The sequence below is a fragment of the Nothobranchius furzeri genome, chromosome 18 (assembly GCF_043380555.1).
Source record: "Nothobranchius furzeri strain GRZ-AD chromosome 18, NfurGRZ-RIMD1, whole genome shotgun sequence".
In the NCBI taxonomy this organism is placed as follows: domain Eukaryota; kingdom Metazoa; phylum Chordata; class Actinopteri; order Cyprinodontiformes; family Nothobranchiidae; genus Nothobranchius; species Nothobranchius furzeri.
The window spans coordinates 42871734-42897594 of NC_091758.1; the positions used below are offsets into that span (position 1 = coordinate 42871734).

The 25861-nt window shown below is 36.3% G+C and overlaps 1 pseudogene; it reads left to right on the forward strand.

Annotated features, from left to right (window-relative positions):
• The first annotated feature begins 997 nt into the window (after positions 1–997).
• LOC129152356 (G-protein coupled receptor family C group 6 member A-like) overlaps positions 998–25861 on the forward strand; it is a 706981-nt pseudogene continuing 682117 nt past the window's right edge.

Here is a 25861-nt window from a genome sequence, read left to right on the forward strand (position 1 = left end):
AATATATTTCTTCAGAGATTGAAAGGTCTCTGCTTTTTGCAGATGTGGTCCTGTTGGCTTCATCAGAACATGATCTCCAGTGTTTGCTGGAGCGGTTCACCGCTGAGTGTGAAGCAGCTGGGATGAGAATCGGCTCCTCTAAATCCCAGACCATGGTCTTGAGTCAGAAATGGGTAGAAGGCCTTCTCCGGATCAGGGACGAGGTCCTGCTTCAAGTGGAGGAGTTTTAAGTTTCCCAGGCTCTTGTTCACGATGCAGTTTCTAAACCCAACTCCCTCATAATCCGGTCAGAACTGACCAAACTTCTAAGATGAGAAGTGAAACGTCTTAAAGAAAGCAAAAGTTGCCTCCATCTGAGCCTCTCTGGGTTTCTTCAGGAGTGTGTGAGCTTGCTGACATCTAGTGGAGAAAGTCTAAATTTCTTTCAGAGCAGCATCTAAGATGGATCCGTGTATGGTCATGGACCAATTATTGTTGGCGACGCTAATCTAGAATATGTTCTAATCTAGGGGTTAGGGTGAGTTCAGTAATCCAATCAGCATCTCGCCCGGGGTTATCGAAGCTATGAGGACTAAAGTCATCAGGTCAAAAGCGTCCGTGGGCCAAAAATGTCATTTTATTTTGTTTTCAATGTGGAAACTCAAACTTCATCTTTCAGTGAACCTTTTGAACTCATGACGCTCTTTTTTTAAGTCCTGTACTTTATGAGGAGGCTTGAAGCAAGTCAGGCGGGAGGCTCGTTGGGTCTTTCTGCTTGGAAAGTGCTAACCTCAATCAGAAGGCATTCAGATTGTTCCAAACCAGCTTCCCGTGGACATTTGTGACGTACCACGGAAGGGAATAAATTCCTCTGTATGAGCTATTCAAATCAGCTCAGTGTTTTCATCCGACGTCCGTTATCCTGTCTATTTATGCAAATTATTCATGATCGCTTAGCAGATATCCATCCTGAAGGAAACCAGGAACTGGTTCACATGCATCTGATGAAGCTGCAACCATGTTGCTGTTGGGGTTACTTCTCGGCTCCGTGGGTCTGCTCCGCTGCAGTTCGGACTACAACACTGGTCTGAACGCTGACGCTCCTGGGGACGTCATGAAGACTGCAACTGTAGTGAGTGAGTATGTTCTCTCTGAAAGAACACCACATACATGACTGAACTAATCCTCTGGAAGTTCATGTCTTCCATCCTTTTGTTACAGATATAATTTCCAGTTGTTCCTGCGCAGCCAAGTGATGATTTACGCCGCTGCAGACATCAACCAGTGCACACCGAGCCTGCTACCCAACCTCACTCTGGGTTACGATGTCTGGGAAACTCGTGCTGATGTCACCCTTGCCACTGGAGCAACTCTGGAGCTAATGAAGATCCAGTCAGACCCTCAAAGCTGTCCGGTACCCGAAAGCATCGATTCATCCTCATTTAAGCCCCAAATAAACGTGGTCATCGGTGAGAGAGACTCGGAAGTATCTTCAGCGATTGCCCGGATTTTTGCCCCGACTTCGGTTTTCCAGGTTTGTGTTCGGTGTTCAGTCCCACGTCGGCAAAGGCTGATAAAAAATACCAGATATACATATTTACAGTTTTGCTTTCTACAGGTTAGTTATGCATCAACCAGTGTCGTGCTCAGCAAGAAATTTATGTTCCCCACTTTTTCCCGGACTGTTCCCAGTGATGCGATTCAAACTGCAGCCATTTACAAGCTGGTCAGTGAGTTTAACTGGAAAACCGTGGCCATTGTGGGAAGCGACAGTGAATCCGGGAAGTACGGTAGCGATGGTCTTCAGAGCATCTTTGGTGAAAATCAGATCTGTGTTGATTTCTTTGAGGTTCTGTCTGGTGACTTTAAAAAAAATGAGAACGAGACCCAGAAAACTAAAGAAGCTGATGAGCCCTTTTAAAAACTCCACAGCTGAGGCCATCATCATGTTCACCCAAGAAACGTACGTTCAAGCAATCTTGAAAAATGCTATCAGAGAAAATCTAAACAGAACCTGATTCTTGGTCCACCGTCTCTGGGATCGAAGGCATCGAAAAGGTCGGGGAAGTTTGTGGATTCATCTGCGAGAGGAACGAGGTTCCTGGTTCTAAGGACCACGTCCACTCGATGTTCAATGGAACTACGAACAACTTCATTGATTATCACTGAAGTCATTTTCCACTTTGCCAAAGCCAGATGTGCCGCAGCTCTATGAACTGCACCAACCCAACTTGTTTGGCCTCCTTGATTGACCAGGATGAATCCTACAGCATCTATCTGGCTGTGCAGGTCATCGCTGAAGGTCTCAGACGCGTACGGAGATGTGACGACCAAAGCTGTGCACGAACCTCATCTACAGCCTTAGAGGTGAAGATTTATCAATCACACTGCTGATTTTCTTAATCTTTAGTTTAAAAGCATCCATGTGTTTTAGATTGTTCGGTTAGACAAGCGTGGATCTACAGCCAACTAAAACTTTGTGTTCACGTAAAACAAATCCATTCTAGCAGGTTTTCTGTTTGAAAGGAGATCATGAAAGGTTGTTTTCTGCATTTGGTGGTCAACATGGACGTAGTTTTGGGGAGGTGACATGCCCCCCTCCGTTTATTCCAAAGTCATTTTTTGCACTTTTTACCATCCAAAAACAACATTGCACTTTATTAAATAGACACTGGATGAGCACTAGGACCAAGTGGAGAACCGCGTGCGTTGAAGCCTGTTTCCCATTAGAACCGTCTATATGCTCATCTAAGGGCTCTGCTGATGCTTGCTAACGTGTGATCGGCCTTTCCTGCCACCTGTGTACTTGACCGTTCTGCATGCCTGACATTGCATAAGAGAGCATCTAGGCTGTACTTTTATCCACAATTTAGCCATTGTTCTGCAGATGTTCTTCATGCAGTTTACTTTTATTTCTGGCAGTTGGTAAAACCACCGCGCTTCTCGCTGACATCAATGATTTCTCAAATGTCAGTGAAGTTTACAAGCAGTGTGAGTATGTTGGCTTCCCCTCTATAGATAAGAGCTGTTGTACAACCCTGACCGCTGTGTGTCAGCACACCCTAGCTATACCACAAGTCCCATTTATTTAGCATGAGGAGCCTTTAGATCTGCCCGCTTTGCCCATCTTTCCTTAGTTTACTCCATATATATTTTTATATTCCCTACTTCTAAATAAAGTGATGTTCTGTCTGGAAGAGTTTTTATGGCTCCATGCTGATGTGAGGAGAGATCACCACATGTTGCATTAGCCAGTTAAACACCGAAACCAGAGATGATTCAATGTTACTGTAGGGTTAATGACCTAAACATAGGAATTAAAGGCTGTTGCTATCAGCTTATATTTTAATTCCTAAGATCAAACAAATTGATGAATGAGATTATATATGGATATATAAATATAATAGATATAAATTCATACACCAACTTGCTTGGTCTATGTTTAATCAAAAGATTATAATATTTATTTTTAAAGATTTAATTTAATAGCAAAGATTATTTGTTAATTCAGAAGATCTAAAGATCTTTGCCTGTTCAGTGATCAATGTACACCCACTCTGTGTTTATTTCAAGAAAGAGTCAAGTTTAAGAAGTTAAGAAATGTATTACTAAACAATTATAAAACATGACAATTTATAAAAGACTTTGATGTTAAAAAGACTATGGTATTAAAAAAGCAACCCTGTGTTTGGATGAATCTAATATGAAGTGTTTGTTTGCGGGTGAATGCAATGTCTCAGAACGTGTCTGGTGCGGGTGTGCGCTCTGGAGGGCCCTCGGTCGACGCTGTAGCGTAATGGTTTATTGACGTTACAACTCGCAGGTGCAGTCAGAGATCAGGGTCAGCCAGTGTGGTCACAGGGTGGCATTCAACCATCCCCCTGTGGTAGGCGAGTCACCAACGTCAGGTCTAGAGGTCACTAGCACCAGCTGTAGGAGTAGGGTCAGTGATGTTGTCAGCCCCCCCCTTCGGCAGGTGGCATCCCCACCGCAAGGTACTGGGCTTCAGCTGGAGTCTCGGCGCCACCATCAACTCCCCCTTCGGCAGGTGGTGTTCCCACTCCAGTGTGCGGAGTCTCAGGTGCAGTGCCACTGCAAACTCCCATGGTTAATGTTGGTTTATGCTTGACGCATCTGCGAGGTTGCATCATTTTAACAACCACACCCCTCCACTGCGCCTCCGCACGGCCCAAAATTTCCGCACCGCGCACCTAGGAAATTTTCTAACCATGCGGACGGTCGGACGCAGAAAAACATGGCGGACTGGCAAGAACTAGTATGGCAGAGGTTCGTAAATACAGACATTTGTATGATTCAGCTCTCAAAGATCACCGCGATCAACACGTTAATAATTCTTGGAGAGAAATAACTCGCACTGTCGGAAAAGACGAGGACGCTGTTAAAACATGCTGGAATGACATGTTGTAAACAACAGTAATTTTTACTTCTACTATGGTGTAGTGTTGGATGCATGCCGTAGAGCTCTATGCTGCCCCCTACAGTTTGGGAGAATATTGGCTCACCGCAGAGACGAGCCGCATGAACCATAAACGCTGCAAGTTGTGAAGCGCGTTCCATCCGCGAGCCGCATCACCAAGCGGAAAGTGAATGCGTCAAGCATAAACCGAGCTTTAGGTGGTTTTCCCACCCCCGGGTGAAGCAATCTTGCTGCAGAGACGACACAGACTCTGTGGGTGTCACTGACCTTGGAGGCTGTGGATCGACTGGTCACTCTGACAGCGCCGTTGTAATTAACAACACCTAGAGAGGGAATGACACGAACACGAAAGAGAGCCCATAGCTCAGGAACAGAGTCAAGCTTGACAGGAGAAGGCAGATGAGCTGTCGGACCAGAAAGGTACAGGATCATCCTGCTAATATCAGAGTCCTGGGACTGAAGACTGACAAGGTTGTTTTCAGAAAAGACAGGAAGAACAGACTCAAAACCATCAGACGGTCGAGAGGTGGACGCGTTAACGGCCTGAGCTCAAGTCACGACACACACACGGGGTGGGTTTGACCGAGAAGACACACTGTCAGGGAGCCACAAGGGGTTAAAGGACCATGGGGTACCAACAGCTGCACCTTGTTTGACAAGAGAGTCTGCAATCAGATCGTTATCAGTTCCGGGTACACAAGAAAGACCTTTGACTTCACGCCAATAGATCTGCATGTCATGTGATGTCGCTAGGGTTATCACAAGCCATGAAGAGATCTTGATGTTTAACGGGCTTCCGGTTAGAGGTTAAGAACCCGTTAATTTTCCAAGAAGGTAAGGGAGGTGGTGGAGGACCTAAACTTGGAGACGACCACAGAAAAGGAACGCTCAGAAAGATAGGAGGAGAACCACTCCAGAGCAGTTCCTGATAGAACTGCCCAGTCTCTCAGCCTCTCCAGCAGCAGGTGATGGTCAACAGTGTCCAAGGCTGCAGTCAGGTCCAGCAGGACCAGAACAGAACAGTCCCCTGCATCACTGAGTCAGAAGGTCATTAGAGACCCTAAGAAGAGCTGTTTCAGTAGAATGAGCTCTACGAAAACCTGACTGGAAGCTATCATAGATGTTATGTTCTTCAAGAGCAGTTGTGAGTTGTTTAGCCACAACCTTTTCCAAGATCTTGGAGATGAATGGAAGTTTAGAGATGGGTCTGAAGCTGCTATGGAGAGAGGGGTCAAGACTCGGTTTTTTAAGAAGCGGGTGGATTACAGCGTTCTTAAAGTAAGGAGGGACCTGACCAGAGACCAGAGAAGCATTAATTATAGAGAGCACGCTGGGACCGATGGACTGAAAAGCACTTTTAAAAAAAGATGAGGGTAAGATGTGGAGGGGGCATGCAGAGGTCTTCATAGAGTTAACTAGTTTGGTTAACTCAGGCAAAGAAACAGGAGCAAAGCTATCCAGGATGATGGGCCTGGTTGGAGTCAGGAGAGGTGGCGATAAGGCTGAAGGAGAGATGCTAGATTTAACCTTATTGACTTTGTCCACAAAGAAAGACAGAAAGTTCTCACAGTCTGCAACAGAGTGAATGGAGGCTGTAGGAGAGGCAGGAGAGACGATGCTGCTGATGGTGTTAAACAGAACCTTGGGGTTCCCTTTGCTCTGGGACACCAGGTTGGAGAAATAGGAAACCCTGGCGTCTCTGACTGCAGAGTTAAAGGATGTCAGAAGATCCTGTAGGTGCAGCAGATGGACGTGGAGATGGGTTTTCTTCCACAAACGCTCAGTTTTTCTGCATTGGCGCTTCAGGCTGTCATGAAACCAGGGAGTAGGGTTCACTGCAGGAACTGATCTGGTTCTGACAGGACAGATATTGTCCAGAATGGAGAGGCAGTGATAGTTAGACTGAGAAGTTAAGGAATCTGGGTCGTTATCAGAAGAACAGGGTGGATCAAAAGCAGCAGAAAAATTGCTAGCTGTGCTCTCATTAAGAAAACGAGAACTAACCATACGGCGAGCAGGAGGTGGGGATGCAGAAACTGACAAGTTAAAGAAAATGCAATGGTGATCTGAAGTAAAAACAAGGTCTAGAGTGTGCCCCCTGGTGTGTGTGGGGCCAGAAACATGCTGGGTAAAGCTGAAGGAGTCCATAAGGCTGGAGAAATTCATGGCAAAGTGATGGGAGGGATCATCAATGTGGATGTTAAAGTCACCAACAATCACCAGTCTGGACAGCTTCACAGTGGAGGATAGAAAGTTACTAAACTCCTGAAGGAAAGAACTGTTTGGACCAGGTGGACGATAAACCACAGCACAGTAGAACGGGTCCTTACGCCCGACTTTAATCAGCTGCAGTTCAAAGGAAGCAAAGTGACCAGAGGTTATAGAGCTACATGGAAGATGGTCTCTGAAAACAACAGCTAGGCCTCCCCCACAACCAGAACCCCGGGGCTGGCTAAGAAAAGAATAACCACTCGGGCAGAGTTCAACCAGACCAGAATATCGTGGGCGATCGTGAACAAACGGAAGGACAAATGAGTCTGGCGATCATAGGAGATGGTAGCAGGGACACTACTGAAGAGTATCGCAGACAGGAGCAAGGTGGAAAAGAGGAGGTTAGTGGAGAAATGTTTGAAAAAGTGGCCGGTGACTGCGGCTAAGCCAAGCACAGGCGCCATCTTGTTACCGACCGGAAGCGGAAAGAAGGTCACTGGCCGATGTTGTGTTTCAATGACGATGATTTTCTGTCCACCAATGTAGCTGGAAAAGTGTTTAACTGCCCACGTGGTGGAAAGCAAAGCTTTTCACAGTCAAGAGTATTTAAACTCAGGACCGGACAAGAGCTTACTAGCATATGCTACGACACGCCTGTCACAGTCATATACTTGATAAAGACCGACACTGAAGCAGTTAGATGAAAACACGACCTCAAGGTGGAACTCTTTGTCACAATCAGGAAGCGCCAGGCACGGAGCTGAGCATAATGCGACCTTCAGGTCGTACATGGCCTGTCCTTGCTGCTCAGTCTGAGGATGTGCCTTTCGAGTAGACTGAGCCATGCATGCGTGGCCTGTTGCTGCAAGTCATTCCCTCTTTGGGTGTTGTTAACTACAACGGCGCCGCCAGGGTGACCAGTCTGTCCAATACCTCCAAGGTCAATGACACCCACAGAGTCTGTGTCGTCTCTGCAGCAGGATTATTTCACCCAGGGGTGGGAAACCCACCTGCCCTAGGGGAGGGAGGTTGACAGTTGCAGTGGCACTGCACCTGAAGCCTGATTCATATTTCTCCATCTGCGTCAGTGCGGAGACACGCAACGTCCTTGCGGACCTGCCGGAGAGCTCCGCAAGGACGGACGGAGTCGAGCTCTCTTTTCTAAACATCCGTCAGTCGAGATGGACAACGCAAGCTTGTGATTGGTCAGGACGCCGCTGTTGTCTACACCGCCGCCATTGCGCCCTCAAAAGCATAAACAGAGCCGAGGATAACTAGCGGCAGACACGGAAAAGCTTGAAGAATACACGCGACTTAACTCTAAAACATGAACGTTTAATTCCCCCGTGACTGGAAGAGTGAAAAGATGCGCAGCAAGCGTTTTATTTGTGGACGGAAATGACAGGAAACGTGGGTTTAGAGGTGGGGAGCGCATGAAGAGGTGGAGGAGGATGAGAGACAAATTTGTCTGTGTTAAAAAGTCTCTTATATACAAAAACACAATATAAACGCACTATCTTTGTTTTGTTTTCTTGACTTTATTTGAATAATTTCCGGCCCTTTCTCTCTCTAACCTTACTGCATGCTGCATGGTTTCTCCGTCTTCCAGAAAAACAGTTTCCTAGATTTCTAATCAGCCAAAGGGATCTACCGAACGCAAAAAAAAAAAAGCTTAATATGCGCTGCGCTCCCGCAGCAATGAGTCGAAATCACCGAGCGAGGGCACAGATTATGAACTCAGCTGAAGCAAAGCACGTCAGAAATGTACAGAAAGTACAGAGAATATGAACTATCGCAAGTGAATGACTTTGTTTTGGTGGAGCGATTTTGTGAATATAACAGCGGCTGCGCGCAGGACACAGCTGGAGTATTTGAGCCGTTACCGCTGCGTCCTCTCTGCTCATAGAATGCCCACAAAGCTGAGTCCATAAATGACGTCATATATGTAGATACCGGATCTTTATTTTGAGCTTTCCGCAATTTTAATTTTTAAGAAACCCACATCTTGATTCTGGGTTTAAAAATGCGTTGTAATTACTGCGTTACTGACAATTGTACCGAGTAAATATTACCATTTTCTTTCCCTGTAATGCCTTACATTACCACATTACAGCAAAAAGCAATGCATTACAGTAATTAATTACTTTTGTACCGCGTTACTCCCAACACTGGAAATCAGTGGATCAAGATAAAGACGTGTTGATTTTCCGGGTCCAAGGCTATTAAAATCAGACTCCGGTTGTTCTAAAAAGGATAAATCCTCTTTTTCTGCGTCTCCATAAAAGTATTTATAGCGTTTCTAACCGCTTTAATAATCAAAGCACCTGCTACCTACCCAGTAATGGCAAACATGGCCGTATTTCTTTGAGTTTTTGATTGTTTTATGCTCTGACATGTAAGGATCGTCATGTCCAATCTGTCACACCCTGTCCTGTCTCCCCTTATGGTTTAGTCTTGTGTCTCTGTTAATTGTTCCCACCTGCCTCTCGTTTTCCAATCACTGTGTTTCGTATTAAAGCCTTTAAACCATTCCTGCTTGTCTGCCTGCCTGCCTTTGCACCCGCGTGTGGATCCTGCCTCCGCTTCACTCACCGGCACGCGTCTGACAGAAACAATGATCCAACACGAGACAAAGAACTGAAGGGGTTTAAATACAAGAGGTTGGGAACTTGGGTGATTGGAAAACGAGAGGCAGGTGGGAGCAATTAACAGAGACACGTGACTAAACCATAAGGGGAGACAGGACAGGGTGTGACACAACCAACTGAATTTACCACAGGATGACTCCCGTTGAAGGAACACTTAGCAGTTTAGGCTTGTTTTAGCACCCCCTAGTGTCTGTTAGTGAAACCAAACGTAAAACTTAACTCCTCGTTGTGCGTTCGTATTTTTATTTTAAATATTATTTAATCTAACAGCTGAAATGTATTTTCATTAGTGTCTACAGGAGTGATTCATCACTAAATAAAACAAATCAGCTGTGTTCATGATCTAAAACATGCAAGAAGCTGGAAGCAGACTGCAGCGCCAGGTATGTCAGCTCCTTTTTCTAAGTCCAGCGGGGAGTGGCCCAACACTCTAAAGTTGCAAGTGCAGTATTTTGGCCACAGAGGGCGATGGGAGTCTGAGTGGCATTTCATTAAACCTGTAAAGGGTCATTTTAGCACATACTGGGTCAAGAAAATGATTTAAAAATATGAAAAATTGGCAAAGTATGGCTTTAAACTTCAGAAACATCTGAAGGAGGATCAGTGGAAACAGGATGCAACAAGACAACATTTAGAGCTTGATGGCAAAGGCTGTGAATATTAATGTACACGATATTTCTCAGTGATCTTTATTTTAATAAATTTAGACAATTTTGGTATAAGGCTGTAATATAACAAAATGAGAGAAAAGTGATGTTCTCTGATTATTTTCTGAATGTACTGTATTTTGGAGAAATTATCATGCTTTTAAAAGGGATATTCCACCCCTAAGTGAAGTTTGGTCTACTTCCATTTTCCCCACAGTTAGAAAAGTGAGAAAAAGCATTTAGTAACCAGCACAGAAATTCTCCTGATCTGGCAGCAGTACGTCTGCTTTAGCTTAGCATCAACAGTGAATGACAGATACTAGCATTTTGTGTGCAAAGGTGATTAAAAATAGTCAATGCAAATTGTTCTTGGTGAGCTCAATAATCGTGTCGACGAAAAATATAAAGTAAAAAGTAACACGAACGATTTGCAGGAGCCGATTTAGACTTGGAACTACATTACGACAAAGCACCACTGTAACCTGCCGCTGCATGGCGTATGGATATAACACAGCGGTCCAAAAAACCTCCGGCTTCTGTAAACAAACATCTGTGGGAATAACGTGAAATACGCTGCAGCTGTATGTCTTTGGCCCGTTTTCACATCCCTTTGCTACATAAGTAAGGCTTTTTCTTGTATTACACCCATATAATAAACTACGAAAAGAAATAATGTGCAAATCACACGTAATTTTTGACCGCTGTGTTATATCCATGCGCCATTCAGCAGTGGTTACAGTGGTGCTTTGTGGAAAAGTAGTCCCAAGTCTAAATTGGCTCCTGCAAGTCCTTTATGTTATTTCCTAGTTTTTATTTGCAGTCAACATGATTACTGAGGTCACCAAGAATAATTGGTATCATTATTGAGTAATTTTAATCACATTTGCACACAAAATGCTAACTTTTGCTATTCACTTCCATTGTTTATGCTAAGCTAAAGCAAATGGACTGCTTCCAGATCAGGAGAATTACTGCGTTGGTTACTAACTGCTTTTTTCTTACTTACTCAGCTGTGGGGAATATGGAAATAGACCAAATTTCACTTAGGGGTGGAACATCCCTTTAAACATATTGAAACCCCATCAACAAATTTGCCAACTTTGATTATGACCAGATTGATAGTTTTGAAATCTTGGCATTGCTGTTTTTTTCTACAGCGCCGTGTTTTCAAAATAAATAAATTCACGGGGATCATTTTACCGTTGCACAAACTCCAAAGTCTTTGCTGCCTCATCTTGATATTGCAGGTTGAAGATGTAAAATGTGGCAAACACCGCTGCAAGCCCTGTTGAAAATGTTGGCAGGACCCCCTCAAAGATGACACAGCCTTCAGCACTGACCATCCATCCACTCAGTTTTTGCTCATTGCCACCTGTGGTGGACAAAGATGAACGTTTTTGTTATATTTTCTCTCAAATTTTTATCCACACAATATTTTAAAACATCAGAACTTAATATAAGGTCAGCAAGACAATTCTATTCTAGTAAAGGCTTTTTAACAATGTTAGGCAAGTACCTTTGGATCTCCTTTTTTACAAGTGTTTATATTCTTTTTACATATATACATATTAAGCAACTTTAAGCGAAAGATGTGAATAGTGCTAATCAGTTCTGAACTCACTCAAAATCAGACGAGGGCTGGCTGGCAAACTTAGGCTGGTTTTGACATCCGCTGCCATTGCAAACTCCTGTAAAACATGGACAAGTGTACATTAGCAAGACAGTATGCATATACACGCAGACACCCAAAACGGAGAAAACGCAGATCTTCTCTTTGGCCGGAGTTTTTAAAAAGATCCATTTTCGTGTGGATGACAGGCCAAAACGGGCAGATCCCCGGCTACATGTGGACAGGGCCTAAGACAAACATTAGACATCACACAAATTTTGAAACAAAACATTTTATTTTTACAGTTAACCCCCCACCCCCTCTCCCATTCAAGCATAATCATGGGCATCATGCCTCCTGTCTCTGTCTGGCCAGAGGGCCTCATCAACATCACAGGCGATGTCCTCCTGGTCCAAATAGCGCTGGAAGTACTGGCTCGAGTGCCTCATGAAGCCCTGACAGGCCTCAAAGGCCACTTCTCTACAAGCCTCCTCCATGGCTTGAAGCAGTGGGACCTGGCTCTGTGGATTCCTTTCGTACACCTTCCACCTCCAGGCTGATAAAAACTCCCCAGTGGGATTGAGGAAGGGGGAATAAGGTGGAAGGTATAAAATGGAAAACCGTGGGTGGTCCTGAAACCACTCATACACCTGGGTAGCCTTGTGGAAACTTACTTTTATGCTGCAGTCCCTGATTGCAAATTGCTCGCCAGACCCCACAGTTTAGAGATTTGAATATTTGTGTGTTGTTGATCGAAGCTTTGAGAATTTATGTGAGAAGTGTTTGTAAACCTGAAAATTGTGTGCTGTGTTTTGACAGCAAGGTAATGTGAAATTGACATCAGAGTTTAAAGGAGGAAAATCAGAGTTCAAATATGATAAGGAAATCTTAAGTAGTGATAAACTGAGTCAAGCGACTGGGAACAGAAGTAGAGGTTGTGAAAACTGTGCCTCATTTTTGCTTTTTGAGTTTTAGCAATCGAAAAAACTGTAATAGGGCCACTAATAGCTTACTGCTATTATGGACCAGTCCGAAGTCGGCATAAAAAGCGTTGGTACCAAGCCCCCACAATGCGGCTCAAAAATTGAGGCCAACCCGGAAGTACCAAAAATTGCAGTTCCACCCTCATCCACTAGGGGCTGGTGTCAGAAGCGAGCAAATCCTCATTGACTTCCATGTTAAAAATACCAATTTCACAGCAGAAATAAACATGTTTACAGCCTGGTACCAAAACATGTTTTTGGTTTAAATGATCTAGTTTACACTCATGACAACTCTGAGGGGGGTGAATGTTTTTCTCACTCTTCTGTTTAAGTATATTAAAAGCCTAAAATTCTGTATAATTAATGAGCATCAGACCCACGTGACCACAGAGCTAGCTCCGTGGAAAGGCCACAGTAGAGCCTCGGTCTGGCTTGGAAACTGTTCCGGGATTTTGAGTCTCTGTGTTTGTGTATTCTTGTTTGGATATTATTTGTGCAATTGTTGGACAAAATGACTTGCTGTGGCATTAATTGCAGTAATAGAGCGTCCAAGGACTCTCCACTTCATTTTTTTCGGTAAGTAAAATTATATTTATGTATTTTAGGTCGCTGCCGAGCTGAGCTTAGATTTTAACATGTACTGTTTAACCATGAAATGTAAATGTAATAGGGTAAAACCCAGTGCATTTAACATAATGCTGCACTTTAGAAAATGGGTTGAAATATAACATGTTGGTGGAGCTGGGTTCCCACTATCGGCTTGTGGAGCTCTCGGGAGACCGATGTTTTCCACCCGTCCTCCCCTCCCCGCAGCTCCGCGCATCTCTGATCGCGGCTTCTGTCTGCTGCGCGGTAGAGCCCTGCACGGGCCTAAAATCTGAGCCCGTGTTCGGCCCGGCCTGAGGGGGTGGAGCCCCAGCCTGACCCGGCCCGAAAAGGTTTTCAGGAGTCTCTGGCCTGACCCGAGCCTGACTTTTTTTAACCAACTAAATGAAAATAAAGTGCGTCAATCCTGACCAATGTGTTAAAAGACGTGCAGGATCGGATCAATTTGTTTTTCCCTCATTTACCGACACGGAGATAACAGCGCACTGGCTCTGGTGGTAATCAAGTTAAATTTGATCTCTTTCCAACAATTTTCACAAGAAAACAGAACAGTTAAAGCAGGGCTTGTGTTGACCGGACAGTTTCCGTATTTGACCGTTTATTTTGACGGAGAAAGAATAGAAAGAATTACCCCGATGCATGCAAGACGAACTGACATTTTATTCTATGCACATCGCAGATGTAGCTAAATCACTCAAGAAAAGTGTTACGGCCGCAGCCGTTTTGAAGCCCAGAGGTGTGCTCCGCGCCGTTCCCTGTGCAGCAGCGCAGCACCACGGACAGCTACGCTCTGGGATGTTGTCCTTACTCCAGCACCATGGAGAGCGCCGGAGCGGCAGGCACAAGCAGCTGGGACTTTTTATCTCATCAGCCGGCCCTTCAAAAGCGGCCAGCTGGAGCTCATCAGGGGAGAGAAATGTTTGGAGTTGCAGAGGCAACGTTTGTTCTCTCCCCGTTGGCAGTTACCAGAGACTTTGTAGTTAATACCAGGTTGTTGTTGGCTTTTTGTGAAGAAGCAGCTTTAGAACCTTTTGTGTTTTGGGATATTTGCAGTTAAGCGGTAGTTTTGGTTTTGGTGTGTCTGCTAGACCATCTTGTGGTTTAAATTACCAGGTGGGGATTATTCCCCTTTTGAAGTCTCAGTTTCCTGAGCTATTTTTGTTGTTTGGGTAACCTAAGTTAATTCAGCATTTGGTTTTGTCTGTTAGACAAACCTTGGTTAATTTAAGGGTGGGATTTTCCCCCTTTTGCGTTTCATCCCTTTTTTAAATAAAGGAGATAAATTTTAAGAGTGGTTGGTCCTCTGGACATTTTCAGTTATTCGTTTAAACTTAGTTTGGTAAGGGTTTTTGGCCCTTCTTTTGGTACTTTCTTTTTGTAATAAAATCCTTGAAAGGAAACTTTGAGTTTGGTTTTGCTTGGTCAAGCCTTTTTCTCCCCAACAAGGGTCACTTTTTGTTAGACTGGTCCATCTTATGTTTATTCCCCTCACCTTCCTAGCTGAGCCCATAGAGGGGTGTAACATAAATGGGGGCTCGTCCGGGATTTTTCAACCATTCCATGAAGGACTTTTAATGGCATGTGCTTTTTGCAAACAGGTTTTATTCATTAGGATTTTAAGATGTGTGGTCAGCTGTGTCCTCTCAGGTATTGTGAGTATGTCCCTTTTGTTATATTCTGTTGTGCTTGTTATATTTTAAAGTGAACAGAGTGAATTCCCTATAGGCTATTGGAGCGCACCCTCTTTAGGATGCGTTCTGGTTTTTGTTTTTCTAGAGTTGGGGTTATGGAGGTTAGTGTTGGTGATTCAGTTCATCATCTCGGGAGCACCCCAGGAAGGGCTGTGGCTAACCCCCTCCTTTTGCTGGTTTGAATGTGCCTCGGCACATGTGCTTAATCGGCCCATCTCTACGCCCCATGAAGACTAGGGAGGAGATCAGCTAGGACTCCTTCAGTTAGCTAGAGGGAATTCTTGTTGGACAAAAGACCTGGGAGTGTTTGTGGTAAAAGCCATGGAGGACAAAGGCGAAAGAAAAAAAAATTGTGATTGAACGTGTTTTAATTTTTTTTCTTTCTTTTAAGGGAGGAAGTGTTACGGCTGTTGCTGTTTTCCTCAGAAATCTGACACTGCAGAGGACAATCAGTGCTGCCTCCACCTCCTACCTGCACAGCTGCACTCACTTGGGCTGATCACCTCCTGAGCAGCATAAAAGGGAGAGCTGCCAGGAGGAAGGGAGAGACTGGATCTGTGCCAGTTCTCTCATGTGCTCCATTTGTTTGTGTTTTAATGGCTTTTAAATGGGTTTTAGTTCTTTAAGCTTAGTGAAGCTTAAGAGCTTTTAGAGGTTTTTGACAGACGAGGGACCAGAGTGCTGGTTACCTCTTGGCTCCCAAACTTGTGTTTAAGTCAGTGGACTTTGTTTTGTGAATGTTTGGGAGCATTTGATGTCTGTTTTAAACGTGAACCCTTGGCCATTTTAACAATGTGTTTAAGTACTTTTAGATTTGGAGCTTTTTGTCATTTTAAAATCCTTTTAATAAATCTGTGTTTACAATTTCCACAACTGAAGCACATGCCTCTGTGTTACTCCCCGTCCTTCTCCATATCCACCAATAGAGGACGTAACACAATGGGGGCTCGTCCGGGATTTGAACCCGGGACCTCTCGCAGGTTAAATGCGGTTACCATCTCAGACTCATATCCTGTACCCCGTATAGATGATTGCGTTGACAGTGTGGGACCTTCCAAGTTTGTGACTAAGTTGGACCTGTTAAAGGGATATGGGCAGGTACCTTTAACAGAAGAAGCTTCTCTTATGTCAGCTTTTGTTACCCCAGATGCCTTTTTACAGTACACTGTGTTACCCTTTGGCATGAAAAATGCACCTGCCACCTTCCAAAGGTTAATTAACACTGTTACTTCTGGCCTCTCACATTGTAGTGCTTACCTCGACGATATTGTAAATGGGGGCTCGTCCGGGATTTTTACTGATTTATAGCTGTTTTATTACACGTTTATAGCCTGTTTTAGATCAGTTAAGCCCGTGCCAAACGTTTGGACTAGTTTTAACATTTGCTCTTTGTTGGTTTTGTGAAGACACAAAACCCACGCTGTTTTGTGTTGTGTCATTTTGTTTTGTGCTTAAACATGGCTCAGTTTTGTGTGGAGACATTTATGGAGGCTCCATCCCGTGAGGTGCTGGAGCGTTGCCGCAAGGCTGACCTTCTGCAGATAGCTGTCAACCTTGCTCTTGACATCCCAAACCCTGTGCTGAAAAAATACTTGAAATTGCTCATTGTGGAGCATTTGGAGGACACGGGGATTTTAAAGACTGAGAATGAGTCTGGTGCAAAGACTGAACCAGAAGGATCTCCTGCAGATCCTGATGAATGTGACGATCCTGAAGTCCCTGCTGCTGCGGAGGATCATGAGGGTGAGACGATGGAGACAGGAAAAACTCCTCTAACAGTACGAAAGTCTGTTCCGACCTCCCCAGGTTCGCCGACGGAAGGATCTCGAGACGCACGATTACAGGTGCGGCTGGCACGTCTGGACACTATAATATGTGTCCTAAAAAATGTAAAAATAATTGCATACTATAGTATTTGTCCTAAAAATGTATAAATAATAAAATACTAAGGTATGTGTCCTAAAAATGTATAAATTATTTAATATTATAGTATGTGTCCTAAAAATGTAAAAATAATTGCATACTATAGTATGTGTCCTAAAAATGTATAAATAATATCAAACTATAGTATGTGTCCTAAAATGTATAAATAATATCATACTTTAGTATGTGTCCAAAAAATGTAAAAATAATATCATACTATAATATGTGTCCTCAAAATTTATAAATAATATCATACTATAGTATGTGTCCTAAAAAACGTAAAAATAATTGCATACTATAGTATGTGTCCTAAAAATGTATAAATAATGTCATACTTTAGTATGTGTCCAAAAAATGTAAAAATAATATCATACTATAGTATGTGTCCTCAAAATTTATAAATAATATCATACTATAGTATGTGTCCTAAAAAATGTAAAAATAATTGCATACTATAGTATGTGTCCTAAAAATGTATAAATAATGTCATACTACAGTATGTGTCCTAAAAATTTATAAATAATATCATACTATAGTATGTGTCCTAAAAATGTATAAACAATATCATACTTTAGTATGTGTCCAAAAAGTGTAAAAATAATATCATACTATAGTATGTGTCCTAAAAATGTATAAATAATATAATACTATAGTATTTGTCCGAAAAATGTATAAATAATATAATACTAAGGTATGTGTCCTAAAACTGTATAAATAATATTATACTAAGGTATGTGTCCTAAAGATGTATAAATAATATACTATATTATGTGTCCTTAAAATCTATAAATAATATCATACTTTAGTATGTGTCCAAAAAATGTAAAAATAATATCATACTATAATATGTGTCCTAAAAATGTATAAATTATTTAATACTATAGTATGTGTCCTAAAAATGTAAAAATAATTGCATACTATAGTATGTGTCCTAAAAATGTATAAATAATATCATACTACAGTATGTGTCCTAAAAATGTATAAATAATATCATACTATAGTATGTGTCCTAAAAATGTATAAATAATATCATATTATAGTATGTGTCCTAAAAAATGTAAAAATAATTGCATACTATAGGATGTGTCCTAAAAATGTATAAATAATATCATACTTCAGTATGTGTCCTAAAAATGTATAAATAATATCATACTAAGGTATGTGTCCTAAAAATGTATAAATAATATCATACTATAGTATGTGTCCTAAAAATGTATAAATAATGTCATACTTTAGTATGTGTCCAAAAATGTAAAAATAATATCATACTATTGTATGTGTCCTAAAAATGTATAAATAATATCATACTATAATATGTGTCCTAAAAAATGTAAAAATAATTGCATACTATAGTATTTGTCCTAAAAATGTATAAATAATAAAATACTAAGGTATGTGTCCTAAAAATGTATAAATGATTTAATATTGTAGTATGTGTCCTAAAAATGTAAAAATAATTGCATACTATAGTATGTGTCCTAAAAATGTATAAATAATATGTTACTACAGTATGTGTCCTAAAATATATAAATAATCTCATACTAAGGTATGTGTCCTAAATATGTATAAATAATATCATACTAAGGTATGTGTCCTAAAAATGTATAAATAATATCATACTATAGTATGTGTCCTAAAAATGTATAAATAATATCATCCTTTAGTATGTGTCCAAAATGTATAAATATCATACTATAGTATGTGTCCTAAAAATGTATAAATAATATCATATTATAGTATGTGCCCTAAAAAATGTAAAAATAATTGCATACTATTGTATGTGTCCTAAAATTGTATAAAAATATTATACTACAGTATGTGTCCTAAAAATGTATAAATAATATCATACTAAGGTATGTCTCCTAAAAATGTATAAATAATATCATACTAAGGTATGTGTCCTAAAAATGTATAAAAAAATCATACTAAGGTATGTGTCCTAAAAATTTATAAATAATATCATACTATAGTATGTGTCCTCAAAATTTATAAATAATATCAGACTTTAGTATGTGTCCTAAAAATGTATAAATTATATCCTACTATAGTATGTGTCCTAAAAATGTATAAATAATGTTACTACAGTATGTGTCCTAAAAATGTATAAATAATATCATACTAAGGTATGTGTCCTAAAAATGTATAAATAATATTCTACTAAGGTATGTGTCCTAAAAATGTATAAATAATATCATACTATAGTATGTGTCCTAAAATGTATAAATAATATCATACTTTAGTATGTGTCCAAAAATGTATAAATAATATCATGCTATAGTATGTGTCCTAAAAATGTGTAAATACTCTCATTATATAGTATGTGTCCTAAAAAATGTAAAAATAATTGCATACTATAGTATGTGTCCTAAAAATGTATAAATAATATCATACTACAGTATGTGTCCTAAACAATGTATAAATAATATCATACTAAGGTATGTGTCCTAAAAATGTATAAATAATATCATACTATAGTATGTGTCCTAAAAATTTATAAATAATATTATACTTTAGTATGTGTCCAAAAAATGTAAAAATAATATCATACTATAGTAGGTGTCCTAAAAATGTATAAATAATATCATACTATAGTATGTGTCTTAAAAAATGTAAAAATAATTGCATACTATAGTATTTGTCCTAAACATGTATAAATAATATAATACTAAGGTATGTGTCCTAAAAATGTATAAATAATATCATACTAAGGTATGTGTCCTAAAAATGTATAAATAATGTCATACTTTAGTATGTGTCCAAAAAATGTAAAAATAATATCATACTATAGTATGTGTCCTCAAAATTTATAAATAATATCATACTATAGTATGTGTGCTAAAAAATGTAAAAATAATTGCATACTACAGTATGTGTCCTAAAAATTTATAAATAATATCATACTATAGTATGTGTCCTAAAAATGTATAAACAATATCATACTTTAGTATGTGTCCAAAAAGTGTAAAAATAATATCATACTATAGTATGTGTCCTAAAAATGTATAAATAATATCATACTATAGTATTTGTCCTAAAAATGTATAAATAATATAATACTAAGGTATGTGTCCTAAAACTGTATAAATAATATCATACTAAGGTATGTGTCCTAAAGATGTATAAATAATATACTATATTATGTGTCCTTAAAATCTATAAATAATATCATACTTTAGTATGTGTCCAAAAAATGTAAAAATAATATCATACTATAGTATGTGTCCTAAAAATGTATAAACAATATCATACTTTAGTATGTGTCCAAAAAATGTAAAAATAATTGCATACTATAGTATTTGTCCTAAACATGTATAAATAATATAATACTAAGGTATGTGTCCTAAAAATGTATAAATAATATCATACTAAGGTATGTGTCCTAAAAATGTATAAATAATATCATACTATATTATGTCCCCTAAAAATGTATAAATAATATCATACTTTAGTATGTGTCCAAAAAATGTAAAAATAATATCATACTATAGTATGTGTCCTAAAAATGTATAAATTATTTAATACTATAGTATGTGTCCTAAAATTGTAAAAATAATTGCATACTATAGTATGTGTCCTAAAAATGTATAAATAATATCATACTAAGGTATGTGTCCTAAAAATGTATAAATAATATCATACTAAGGTATGTGTCCTAAAAATGTATAAATAATATCATACTATATTATGTGTCCTAAAAATGTATAAATAATATCATACTAAGGTATGTGTCCTAAAAATGTATAAATAATATCATACTATAGTATGTGTCCTCAAAATTTATAAATAATATCAGACTTTAGTATGTGTCCTAAAAATGTATAAATTATATCCTACTATAGTATGTGTCCTAAAAATGTATAAATAATATGTTACTACAGTATGTGTCCTAAAAATGTATAAATAATATTCTACTAAGGTATGTGTCCTAAAAATGTATAAATAATATCATACTATAGTATGTGTCCTAAAAATGTATAAATAATATCATACTTTAGTATGTGTCCAAAAATGTATAAATAATATCATGCTATAGTATGTGTCCTAAAAATGTATAAATACTATCATTATATAGTATGTGTCCTAAAAATGTAAAAATAATTGCATACTATAGTATGTGTCCTAAAAATGTATAAATAATATCATACTATAGTATGTGTCTTAAAAAATGTAAAAATAATTGCATACTATAGTATTTGTCCTAAACATGTATAAATAATATAATACTAAGGTATCTGTCCTAAAAATGTATAAATAATATCATACTAAGGTATGTGTCCTAAAAATGAATAAAAAATATCATACTATATTATGTGTCCTAAAAATGTATAAATAATATCATACTTTAGTATGTGTCCAAAAAATGTAAAAATAATATCATACTATAGTATGTGTCCTAAAAATGTAAAAATAATTGCATACTATACTATGTGTCCTAAAAATGTATAAATAATATCATACTAAGGTATGTGTCCTAAAAATGTATAAATAATATCATACTAAGGTATGTGTCTTAAAAATGTATAAATAATATCATACTTTAGTATGTGTCCAAAAAATGTAAAAATAATATCATACTATAGTATGTGTCCTAAAAATGTATAAATAATATCATACTATAGTATGTGTCCTAAAAATGTATAAATAATGTCATACTTTAGTATGTGTCCAAAAATGTAAAAATAATATCATACTATTGTATGTGTCCTAAAAATGTATAAATAATATCATACTATAATATGTGTCCTAAAAAATGTAAAAATAATTGCATACTATAGTATTTGTCCTAAAAATGTATAAATAATAAAATACTAAGGTATGTGTCCTAAAAATGTATAAATGATTTAATATTGTAGTATGTGTCCTAAAAATGTAAAAATAATTGCATACTATAGTATGTGTCCTAAAAATGTATAAATAATATGTTACTACAGTATGTGTCCTAAAATATATAAATAATCTCATACTAAGGTATGTGTCCTAAATATGTATAAATAATATCATACTAAGGTATGTGTCCTAAAAATGTATAAATAATATCATACTATAGTATGTGTCCTAAAAATGTATAAATAATATCATACTTTAGTATGTGTCCAAAATGTATAAATATCATACTATAGTATGTGTCCTAAAAATGTATAAATAATATCATATTATAGTATGTGCCCTAAAAAATGTAAAAATAATTGCATACTATTGTATGTGTCCTAAAATTGTATAAAAATATTATACTACAGTATGTGTCCTAAAAATGTATAAATAATATCATACTAAGGTATGTCTCCTAAAAATGTATAAATAATATCATACTAAGGTATGTGTCCTAAAAATGTATAAAAAAATCATACTAAGGTATGTGTCCTAAAAATTTATAAATAATATCATACTATAGTATGTGTCCTCAAAATTTATAAATAATATCAGACTTTAGTATGTGTCCTAAAAATGTATAAATTATATCCTACTATAGTATGTGTCCTAAAAATGTATAAATAATGTTACTACAGTATGTGTCCTAAAATAGTATAAATAATATCATACTAAGGTATGTGTCCTAAAAATGTATAAATAATATTCTACTAAGGTATGTGTCCTAAAAATGTATAAATAATATCATACTATAGTATGTGTCCTAAAATATATAAATAATATCATACTTTAGTATGTGTCCAAAAATGTATAAATAATATCATGCTATAGTATGTGTCCTAAAATGTGTAAATACTATCATTATATAGTATGTGTCCTAAAAAATGTAAAAATAATTGCATACTATAGTATGTGTCCTAAAAATGTATAAATAATATCATACTACAGTATGTGTCCTAAACAATGTATAAATAATATCATACTAAGGTATGTGTCCTAAAAATGTATAAATAATATCATACTATAGTATGTGTCCTAAAAATTTATAAATAATATCATACTTTAGTATGTGTCCAAAAAATGTAAAAATAATATCATACTATAGTAGGTGTCCTAAAAATGTATAAATAATATCATACTATAGTATGTGTCTTAAAAAATGTAAAAATAATTGCATACTATAGTATTTGTCCTAAACATGTATAAATAATATAATACTAAGGTATGTGTCCTAAAAATGTATAAATAATATCATACTAAGGTATGTGTCCTAAAAATGTATAAATAATGTCATACTTTAGTATGTGTCCAAAAAATGTAAAAATAATATCATACTATAGTATGTGTCCTCAAAATTTATAAATAATATCATACTATAGTATGTGTCCTAAAAAATGTAAAAATAATTGCATACTATAGTATGTGTCCTAAAAATGTATAAATAATGTCATACTACAGTATGTGTCCTAAAAATTTATAAATAATATCATACTATAGTATGTGTCCTAAAAATGTATAAACAATATCATACTTTAGTATGTGTCCAAAAAATGTAAAAATAATATCATACTATAGTTTGTGTCCTAAAAATGTATAAATTATTTAATACTATAGTATGTGTCCTAAAAATGTAAAAATAAATACATACTATAGTATGTGTCCTAAAAATGTATAAATATCATACTACAGTATGTGTCCAAAAAATGTATAAATAATATCTTACTATAGTATGTGTCCTAAAAATGTATAAATAATATCATACTATAGTATGTGTCCTAAAAAATGTAAAAATAATTGCATACTATAGTATGTGTCCTAAAAATGTATAAATAATATCATACTTCAGTATGTGTCCTAAAAATGTATAAATAATATCATACTAAGGTATGTGTCCTAAAAATTTATAAATAATATCATACTATAGTATGTGTCCTAAAAATGTATAAATAATGTCATACTTTAGTATGTGTCCAAAAAATGTAAAAATAATATCATAATATAGTATGTGTCCTAAAAATGTATAAATAATATAATACTATAGTATTTGTCCTAAAAATGTATAAATAATATAATACTAAGGTATGTGTCCTAAAAATGTATAAATAATATCATACTACAGTATGTGTCCTAAAAATGTATAAATAATATCATAATATAGTATGTGTCCTAAAAATGTATAAATAATATCATACTATAGTATGTGTCCTAAAAAATGTAAAAATAATTGCATACTATAGTATGTGTCCTAAAAATGTATAAATAATATCATACTTCAGTATGTGTCCTAAAAATGTATAAATAATATCATACTAAGGTATGTGTCCTAAAAATTTATAAATAATATCATACTATAGTATGTGTCCTAAAAATGTATAAATAATGTCATACTTTAGTATGTGTCCAAAAAATGTAAAAATAATATCATAATATAATATGTGTCCTAAAAATGTATAAATAATATCATACTATAATATGTGTCCTAAAAAATGTAAAAATAATTGCATACTATAGTATGTGTCCTAAAAATGTATAAATAATATCAAACTATAGTATGTGTCCTAAAATGTATAAATAATATCATACTTTAGTATGTGTCCAAAAAATGTAAAAATAATATCATACTATAGTATGTGTCCTCAAAATTTATAAATAATATCATACTATAGTATGTGTCCTAAAAAATGTAAAAATAATTGCATACTATAGTATGTGTCCTAAAAATGTATAAATAATGTCATACTACAGTATGTGTCCTAAAAATGTATAAATAATATCATACTATAGTATGTGTCCTAAAAATGTATAAATAATATCATACTATAGTATTTGTCCTAAAAATGTATAAATAATATAATACTAAGGTATGTGTCTTAAAAATGTATAAATAATATCATACTAAGGTATGTGTCCTAAAGATGTATAAATAATATCAAACTATATTATGTCTCCTTAAAATCAATAAATAATATCATACTATAGTATGTGTCTTAAAAAATGTAAAAATAATTGCATACTATAGTATTTGTCCTAAACATGTATAAATAATATAATACTAAGGTATGTGTCCTAAAAATGTATAAATAATATCATACTAAGGTATGTGTCCTAAAAATGTAATAATAATATCATACTATATTTTGTCCCCTAAAAATGTATAAATAATATCATACTTTAGTATGTGTCCAAAAAATGTAAAAATAATATCAAACTATAGTATGTGTCCTAAAAATGTATAAATTATTTAATACTATAGTATGTGTCCTAAAAATGTAAAAATAATTGCATACTATAGTATGTGTCCTAAAAATGTATAAATAATATCATACTAAGGTATGTGTCCTAAAAATGTATAAATAATATCATACTAAGGTATGTGTCCTAAAAATGTATAAATAATATCATACTATATTATGTGTCCTAAAAATGTATAAATAATATCATACTAAGGTATGTGTCCTAAAAATGTATAAATAATATCATACTATATTATGTGTCCTAAAAATGTATAAATAATATCATACTTTAGTATGTGTCCAAAAAATGTAAAAATAATATCATACTATAGTATGTGTCCTAAAATTTATAAATAATATCATACTATAGTATGTGTCCTACAAAATGTAAAAATAATTGCATACTATAGTATGTTGTCCTAAAAATGTATAAATAATGTCATACTACAGTATGTGTCCTAAAAATGTATAAATACTATCATACTAAGGTATGTGTCCTAAAAATGTATGAATAATATCATCCTATAGTATATGTCCTAAAAATGTATAAATAATATCATACTTCAATATGTGTCCAAAAAATGTAAAAATAATATCATACTATAGTATGTGTCCTAAAAATGTATAAATAATATCATACTATAGTATGTGTCCTAAAAATGTATAAATAATATAATACTAAGGTATGTGTCCTAAAAATGTATAAATAATATCATATTAAGGTATGTGTCCTAAAAATGTATAAATAATATCATACTATATTATGTGTCCTAAAAATGTATAAATAATATCATACTTTAGTATGTGTCCAAAAAATGTAAAAATAATATCATACTATAGTATGTGTCCTAAAAATGTATAAATTATTTAATACTATAGTATGTGTCCTAAAAATGTAAAAATAATTGCATACTATAGTATGTGTCCTAAAAATGTATAAATAATATCATACTAAGGTATGTGTCCTAAAAATGTATAAATAATATCATACTATATTATGTGTCCTAAAAATGTATAAATGATA